Genomic DNA, 9,034 nt, shown 5'->3' on the forward strand with positions numbered 1-9,034 from the left:
GTGAATGAATAATTACTATTCTATTATCAGGGATATATTTTTAACAGTAGAAGCTGGCCGTTAAATAACATCAAATGAATCAGACGTACAGTGCAGACAATGTTAATGTTGTAATTGACTATTATAGCTGGAAACGGCGGATTTTTAATGGAACATCTTCATAGGCGTACAGACAGGGCCGCCCCGACAATGGAGCCGAGTGGGGCAACTGCTCCAGGCAGCACTTTTGAAGGGGCCCTTTTTTTTTTTTTTTTAAGCGGAGGAGAGAGGGGCACCGAGTGGTTTTCGCTTACCAAGTTGTCAGTACCCGCTCGGTGCCCCTCTCTCTCTCCTCTGCGGCGAGTCTCCCTGTTCGGTCTCGGTGCCGGCTTGTAATGCTGAGCGCCGGAAGATGACGTCATTTCCGGCGCCCAGCATTACAAGCCGTTACCGAGACCGAACAGGGAGACTCGCGTAGGACTGCTGAAAGGTAAGTACGGGGGGGGGGGGTAGATAATGGTGGGGGGGCGACATTTTAAACTTCGCCCCAGGCGGCATTTTGTCTTGGGCCGGCCCTGCATACAGAGGCCCTTTATCAGCAGCCATCACTCCTGTGTTCCAATGGCACGTTGTGTTCACTAATCCAAGTTGAAGTTTAAAAGGCTGATTTTAAACATTGATCATTAGAAAGCCTTTTTGCAGTTATGTTACAGCTAGAAATGTCCTCCATGTTGTTTTCCATGAACAGCTTAGTGACCCGAAAGGTTTGAAAGGTATTGTATATATATATATATATATATATATATATATATACATACATACATACACACATTATATATATAGTTGCCTTAAGATATATTTAAAAAAATAAAAAATCAGTCACTTGTAGCTTTTTATCTCTCAATATTTTTTTTGATTGTGTATGTTCTATACACTTTTTTAACACATGTTTTATATGCAGTACATTTACAATATCATATTAAAGCCCACAGCTAGAAAACATCACATACGTGCTCTCTTGCATTTTATCCATTGAGGTATAAGTCGCATCCACATCGGTGTCTGTCATGTGTAATCTGAACCTGGCAACAGCAATGACAGACAAATGACTTAATATGAAATTCAAAGGCCTAAGGAAAATGATTATTTCCAGGTTAATACAAGTCTGTTAAAAAATATATCAATCGTATTTTAATGCTCGGTATCCCCTATTTAATTTACAGTCAATATACAATAATGATAGACCCTGCATACATATTAACCATAATGTTAATATTGGTCCTCTTGCTTTCTGACCACTTTGTCCTTCACTGTGTACCGGCTTCAAGACAATGTCACATTGATTAGTCACATTTCTGCATATTTTTGTTTGGAAGACGTGGACATATTTTCAAAATTATATTATATAATATGTTTTTTCTTTTGCATTATTCATTGTATCCCAATTCTGTTCCAAAATGGTATTGGAACACAAAAACAAATTATATGAACATTATAAAATAATTGAAGCCAACCCCCCAAAAAAATTTTATTATGTATGCAGGAAATTAGTGCTCTTGTCTATTTTAAATACTACATAGTGTAATATATATTAATCTTGTGAAGTTAGATTTCTTTCTTTGGAAAATCTAAGGAAAACAAAAAATAGAAATTTATATTTACTAGAGAAAGAAAAAAAATATTTTGTATGTTTTCATTATTCTGGGGAGCACTGAAGGCTGGCATTTTGTGCGCGTGAAAGAGAAGTTAAAATTCTGAAAATCTAGAAAAATGTTTTACTTTGGTGTACTTGGTTAAAATAACATATGTGAGAAAAAATAAATCCATTGAATTAAAATGGTTTGGTTATTATTTAGTTTAATAATACAGGCTCAGAACATATATATATATAGATTATAAGAAGGGAAGGTGCTAAGAGCATTCTTTACTGACCTGTTTCCAGAAAGTATGTCTGTCCTCGATCACTGAACCTCCTTCATATCTCAGAATGAGTAAACCATTCATGAGTCATAGCAGTTGCATAAAAGTCAGTGTTGCGCAATTCATTGCAGTCTTTTTTGCTGTGTGCACTTTTTTCATTGTTGAGGTCATTTTTTGTGTGATATTTTACATTTTCCACGTTGTTCTATGCTTTACTGTTTCTTTAAATTAAAAAAATTCACTTATTAAATTGAAGTACATTTATTTAGAGACAGCAACATGGATAAAGAGAACATGATGTCATAAGTAAAAACTAAAGCCTGGTGGTCTGTCACTATTTTAGCCAATCATGATTTATTTCACCAAATTTTGTCTAAACTGTATATATTTATTGCAAATAAATATATATTGAAAATAAATATATATGGACATTGCTGCATTGTCATAAAGCCTGCAGAACTCTTAACTGATGAACATATTCATAAAATAGCATGCAGACTCGTAAAAAAAATTCTCGTAAAAAAGTGGATTCTATTCTACTTATTTAATGAATATATTGGTCCATTGATTTAATTTTTGACATTAGTGCAGGGGCATACCTAGAGTATTCAGAGATTTAAATAAATAACATTTACTGAACAGATATGGTACAGCATAACTCCTATCATTATTTACCGAGCCAGACATTGATGGTAGGGTAGCATAACCCCCATCACTATATACTAAGCCAGACATTGACATGGTAGGCCTCTGCCCCTGAAACAGCCTGCCTGTGTCACCTCTGCCCTTGAAGCAGCCTGCCTGTGCCATTTCTACCCCTGAAGCACCCTGACTGTGCCACCTCTGCCCCTGAAACAACCTGCTTGTGCCACCTTTGCCACTGAAGCAGCCTGCCTGCGCCACCCATGCCCTGAGGTAGCCTGCCTGTGCCACTTCTGCCCTTGAAGCAGCATGCCTGTGCTACCCCCCCGAAACAACCTGCCTGTGCCCCATCTGCAACTTAAGCAGCCTGCCTGTGCCAAATCCTCCCCTTGCCACCGCTGCCCCCTTAACAACCTGCCTGTATCATTTCCGCCCCTAAACACGTATACATTCACTCACTCATCCATTCAACCTCCTGCACCTGCTTACCTCACCTGCAACTTTCACTGGTTCGGGGGGAGGCCGAGCAGCACTGGAGCCGTGCAGATGTGTATGTGGCCCTAGGGCCACCTAATGTGGGCCTGAAGCTTACTGCTGTGGCGCAGCACATGGGTTCAATGTGAAAAATAAATAATATTAATCAATACAATATAAAATATGATAAATAATTAAAAAACAAACATTTAGTAAACAGACTCCAGAATGTTACTGATTCCATAAAGTGTGATAATCATAAAATGAAGGAAAAAAAATGTACGTACAATCCTAGTCTCATTGTCCTTTTTTTCATAATTACACTTGTAATAATTGTTAATTAGATTATACATATCACTCTGCTTACATTATACTATTTGACAGTGTACTTTTTTTTTGTTAGTTAGTTAGTATTGTTTTGTGTTTAGATTATTGTTCAGTGTTACTAACTAGGTGGTTAATTTTTATACTGTACACCATCTGAACGTTCAAACGTTGGTTATTCATTAACAGTGCAACAGATCTCCACTTCTCTAACCAGACTTTTATGAATCAGAGTGCACGCGATATGCGATGACGCACCCAGTTTCATGGACAGTTTCCCTGTCAGTCAGTGACTCTTAAAGGATTTGTTCTGGTGGCTGCCAGCAGAGCTACGGTCGGAGGCTCCTGACAAACTGCTGTCCCTAAACGTTAATCCAATTGCACAATTTTCCCAATGTGCCTATATGTACTGGTTAGTGGACACAGCATGGAAACAACATTTTAACAACGCTTCCTACAGCAAACACAAGAAAATTGACTTTGTAATATCTGCCAACATTACAAATTGACAAAGTGGGACACTTTTGGTTTAGGGAGGGTAGTTAGAGTCATATCCCAACTGTGATGGAGTGTATTAACCCTTCCCCCAAACTAAGCACCAAGGGATTAAAGCCTCCAAACAAGAGTGGAGAGTCAGGCCTTTAAAATTCTGCCTACAAGACACAGGTTGGATGCCAATCACTTGAGTTTAAAAAGTGCGGCAGATTTAATCCTGTGGGAGAGGCCGGTGTGAGAAGTCTCCAGGCTGGGACTGGGTGCCACCTGATGCATTCCCAATAGAAGTGAGCTTTACAGCTTCCAATGTATGAAGAGCCGCACACTACCACACCAACATATACGGTTCCAAACCAATTTAAATGAACTTGAATCAGGTACCACTTAAAGAAAACCACACATGGTACAGGTGTGATCTAATTTCCAGCTGCATCTTCTGGCCAAATCTTTCCTGCAAACTGAACAAACCACAAGAATACAATCACCTGAGCTCAAGCACCAGGGAGTGTCCTTGCTTTCAGGTTTGTTTCCCGATGAGTAAGTCATATCTAAGATGGCCTACTCCAGCGCTATACTGACACATAAAGTCACCAAAACCTTGTGACCATAATGCACCAAATAAACAGACCAACTTTAATCTGAGAGGGAGAGAATAGCCCAGACTTTAGATTACTAAAGTACCAAGCCAAGCACCCATCTTTTATATCCTCCAAGTCAATTGTTCCCAAAGAGTTGGCCCCAAACAGCAGAAGTGAAGGGGGCTGTATAGCCCAGGAAGGAAGGTATGCCTGTTCCCGCCCATAGTCAAGCTGCCCTTTCATTTGATTTCTCCTTCTGTTAGGGCTTTTTTCATGTTACTGTTGTAATGTAGCTTGTTCATCATGACTGTTCATTTAGCTAAGGCACTTATAGATTTAATAATGTATTTTAATCTCTTCAGCACCAAGGGTTATTTTACCAGTTTTACCATGGAGACCAGCAGGGTCTCTACTCTTTTTTGTCAGCCATGCCATTACCAATAGGGAATGACTGATTGCCTGATCACACGATCACAGTGATGCTGGCTTTTGCTGACATAGGAGAGCCGGAAGTACTCTTATATCCCGCACAGCCCACTCTCCTTTGCTGTCACTTATGCACCTAATCCTGCGCTCTAATGACCTGCTGCGGGATGGACACACGGCTGCACTCCACATTAGTGTAAGATCATAGTGTGCGGCTGTCAGGTGTATATGCACGGCTCTCTTATATACCTTAACATGCTACATTTCTTCCCCGATCCAGCCCTGTGCCTTATAGATTCTCTGTTACATGAATCTGTTTCTAACCATCTGATAATAGTCGTGTACCCCTGAGGTATTTGTGAATGTTTTTAGGATTTTGTCTCTTACATATTAAATATGTGATTAGAAACCCCTGGGGAGAACAAAAGTGTGATCTATAAGGTGATATATTAAAATGCTAGCGTGATTAATATGTTACACTATTTTATGGTATGATTATCTCTGACAGATAGCTCTGAGAACACTGGCCTGATTAGCAGTAAATATGAAAGACATCCTTTACTGTGTCAAACGTAAAAAGGAAATAATAATTGTTGTAGAGAAGAGAAGTGCTGGAGGGAATCCAGAGTTTACTGCAGAGGTTAAGTGAGGTCATGATCTCTGTAAGGTTGCGTTAGCAAGCCTGCTGTCTCAGCGCCTTAGTGAATGATTGCTAGTAGAATAAGACACACCCCCGGGCAGTGCTGATTGGCTGAGAAAGATCATAGTCAAGTATAAATAGGATTTTAGAAATGTTAAAACACACAAATCCATTAGCCACAAGTAGGAAGTGAAGAAAACATTTAAACAACAAAGATTTCCAACTCTAGTTATTAATAGCAGCCATGTGGTAAGTGTTTGTTAGCACATCATATATTATATTTTAGAAAATGAGTGCAGCAGTGAACTAAGACACCAAATTTTATATCACAAAAATCAGGATGCAGACAAGGGTGTGAATGATCTCACAGCTTGTCGGGGTAACATGGCATTTGTATTAGGCTACTGTGCTACACTTGGATGAATAAAAGTGGAATATAAATTGTTAATAGAGAATTAATTAGATGTTGCAATAAAAACATATTCAAGTATAATTATATAATCAGCCAAAATGGAGATCCACAGAATATAGAAGAAAATAAACAATAGCGTAATATATCAATCAAGTGGGTTATGCTTATAATGAATTGACATCTTGAAAGTAGTACGCAGGCCCGTAGAGGGGTCTTTCAGGTATTTTCTTTAATGATCAAAAACCAAAGAAGACACACTACTGGCACAGTAGCACAATGAGAGAGATCATAGTAGAATGCAGATGTACTCACAGGAATTTCTGGCAACAAGAGCCGATAACAGCACATAAATCATATCAATGCTTTCACCAAAAATGTCCCAATCCCCAACGCGTTTCGCCAAGACCAGCCGGGCTTCCTGAGACGAAATGTGATCTTTTCCAAATGTATAAATGCCTTTCACTTCATCTGTAGTACTGTCTTTTATACACGTATCTGGAAAACAGTCCATCTGACCGTCCCCACCCCCCAAGCAGTGACCCCCGGTGGCCGGGGAGCGGTGGGGATGAGAGCGACGACGACCCTCAGACAGGTGTAGCCCCTGGGAGGCCGCCGCTTGGGCATAGAACAGTTAAGAGCAATGACTCGTCCTAATTCAAGTGCTTTGTTCCAAGAAACTTAGCTAAGTCCCCCTCTAGAATGCCCTTTCTGTTTCTCCAAAAGTAATGAGGGCACCATACAAAAGTTCAAAAATAATAAATATAGGATCTGTCACAAACCCGGCATTTCCAGTTCTGTTGAAAGAGTGAGGTAAGACTTTTTAAAGATCGCGGCAATGAATATATATATGTGTTAGCACCCCACCTCATATCTGGGAACTCTGCTGGTGTAGCCTGGAGTCTCTGGGAGAAGCTCTGCTTCCCCAAGTCACTTTCTGCTTTTTTCTGGGTCCTGCCTGCTTTCCTTTCACTAGATGTCTGGAAAAAGCCCAATACCTAAACATGGCTAACTTCACGCCATACAAAGCGACTCTTACAAAACCACACAAAGAGGAAGAGCTCCGGTTAGCCTCCCATAGGATACTCCCACCTAAAAGCAGTCCTTTCAGAACTTTCATAAACATTCCTTGTCATTAAGTTAACTCTCCTCTTAGGTGTAAGCTGAATAGACTGAAACAAAAAAGCACACAGTATGGCTAGTTTAAATAAATACTTTAATGATGAAGTTTCTTTGGTTACAGTTGCTCTTTACAATGCATAATGTGTAGATTTGGCACACCAGTCATCCTCTCAAAAACCTGTTTTCCTTGAAATAAATACTCTAAAAAAAATAAGCTTTGGAAAAAAAAAATGGCAATCAACTGATACCACAGTGATCATTATTACAAAAGGAACACAAAGATGGTTTGTACTTTTCATACAACTACACAATAATAAATCATAAATAGTAAAAAAAGATTTAAATTATTACAATCTTGAGGTGTTACGCAGCCAAATCTATAGTGTCTCCTTTTATTAATGGGACGAAAATGATTTTCTATATTACCCCATGTATTCTTGCATCCTTGACCACTGGAATAAACTTTCATAACTAGTCTGGAATGGTCATGGAATAAATAGGAAGACTTTAAGGCAATTCGACGGTGTCCTAAGAGCATTTTTGTTGGCTTTTTCCGGTGTACCCGCAGTGTACTTGGATTGTCATAAAAGAATATGACCAGGCCACATCACACAAAATGTAGTTTAAGGCTTTGACAAAAAAAGTGCTGACGCTTACACATTTAGAGCGACAAATTCTTTGAAGCACCCAATTTCCTTCACATTTAATGTCACCAAAAGCTTAGATGCTGTTGTAGTAAATGCATTCTTACAATGTTTTAATGGATCGAACAGCTACCAATTCCAACACTATCCTGGGGATAGCTTAACAGTCTTACTCTTAAACATGTTTGCTCTAAATCTAAAGGAGCTCTAGGCTTCAATCAACTAGATATTCAGCCATTTAAGGGCTTAACTATGGCCAAAATAGACACCATTAGTATGTGGGCCAAGTGTCCCTGCTTTCTGTGGTTGGTCCCCTTATTTTTAAACTTTGATTTCTTTTACCATTTGTCTCCAGAAGAATCCCCTGAACCATTTTTTAAGTAAAGAGTACGATACAAGATGCTTGGTCAAAATAAGATTTATTAATATTGGCCGTGACCAAAACAAAATTACTTCCCACCCACGTGTCCGCGTTCTCCCCTATTGGGCTATGGCAGAATATTGGCAGTTGTGTTATTTAATTAAGTTGCGCAGTGTACGAATACGCTAATTTTTTTTTTGAAAAATGTCAGTTTTGGGTATGTCATTTAAACCAACTTTTTGGTTTCTTTATCAATGCTGTCATTAAGATCTGCTGTGAAGAAACCAGAAGTAATGCTTTCCTATGAACCAACTGATTTCTAGCTGGAGTGTCTGCACATTAACGCAGTGAATAGCAGCACCGTTACGGTCGGATGGATTCAATAACCTAACATAACATAGACCGATGACAAATTGTATTTCGGGTCATTGCCCTTAGTGAGAACATACAAAGCACCTTCAATTGCTGATGTAAACAAATATTATGTAGTAATCACTTCTTGCATTTTCAAAGGCACAATATAAACTATAAAAAGGCACGACAGAAGCCTATCTATCTATCTATCTATCTATCTATCTATCTATCTATCTATCTACGATCTATCATAACATGTGAAAAAACAATAGACCAACAGATACAAGAGAATTGTATCTTTAAGTGATTATCAAGTGGCAAGTCACCTTTAATTTACCTACTATATCTACCTCTCTGTTAGAGGTCCATAAAGCCAGGACTGGACTTGGAATGTATAAGTGGCCGTGGCACTTTAAGGCCAGGGGCCACCAAAAATGTACTTGGGGCTGCTGACTGGATATGGGTGGCCATGTTATGTTTTTATACATCCAGTCGGTGGCCACACACTGCAGGACCAAGTCTGCAGATGAAGAGAGAGTATCAGTAAGTATTTGGCCCTGTTGGCCACTGGCCCAGCAGTCATTTGTTCAGTGTGTCAGATGGCCAGTCTGGGCCAGGGTTTACATTATATTTATATCATGTTTGCTTATATTTGCAATATTCATG

This window comes from Sceloporus occidentalis, unplaced genomic scaffold (assembly GCF_023333645.1).
Source record: "Sceloporus occidentalis isolate IW3139 unplaced genomic scaffold, rSceOcc1.0.p SCAF_23, whole genome shotgun sequence".
NCBI classification, from domain to species: domain Eukaryota; kingdom Metazoa; phylum Chordata; class Lepidosauria; order Squamata; family Phrynosomatidae; genus Sceloporus; species Sceloporus occidentalis.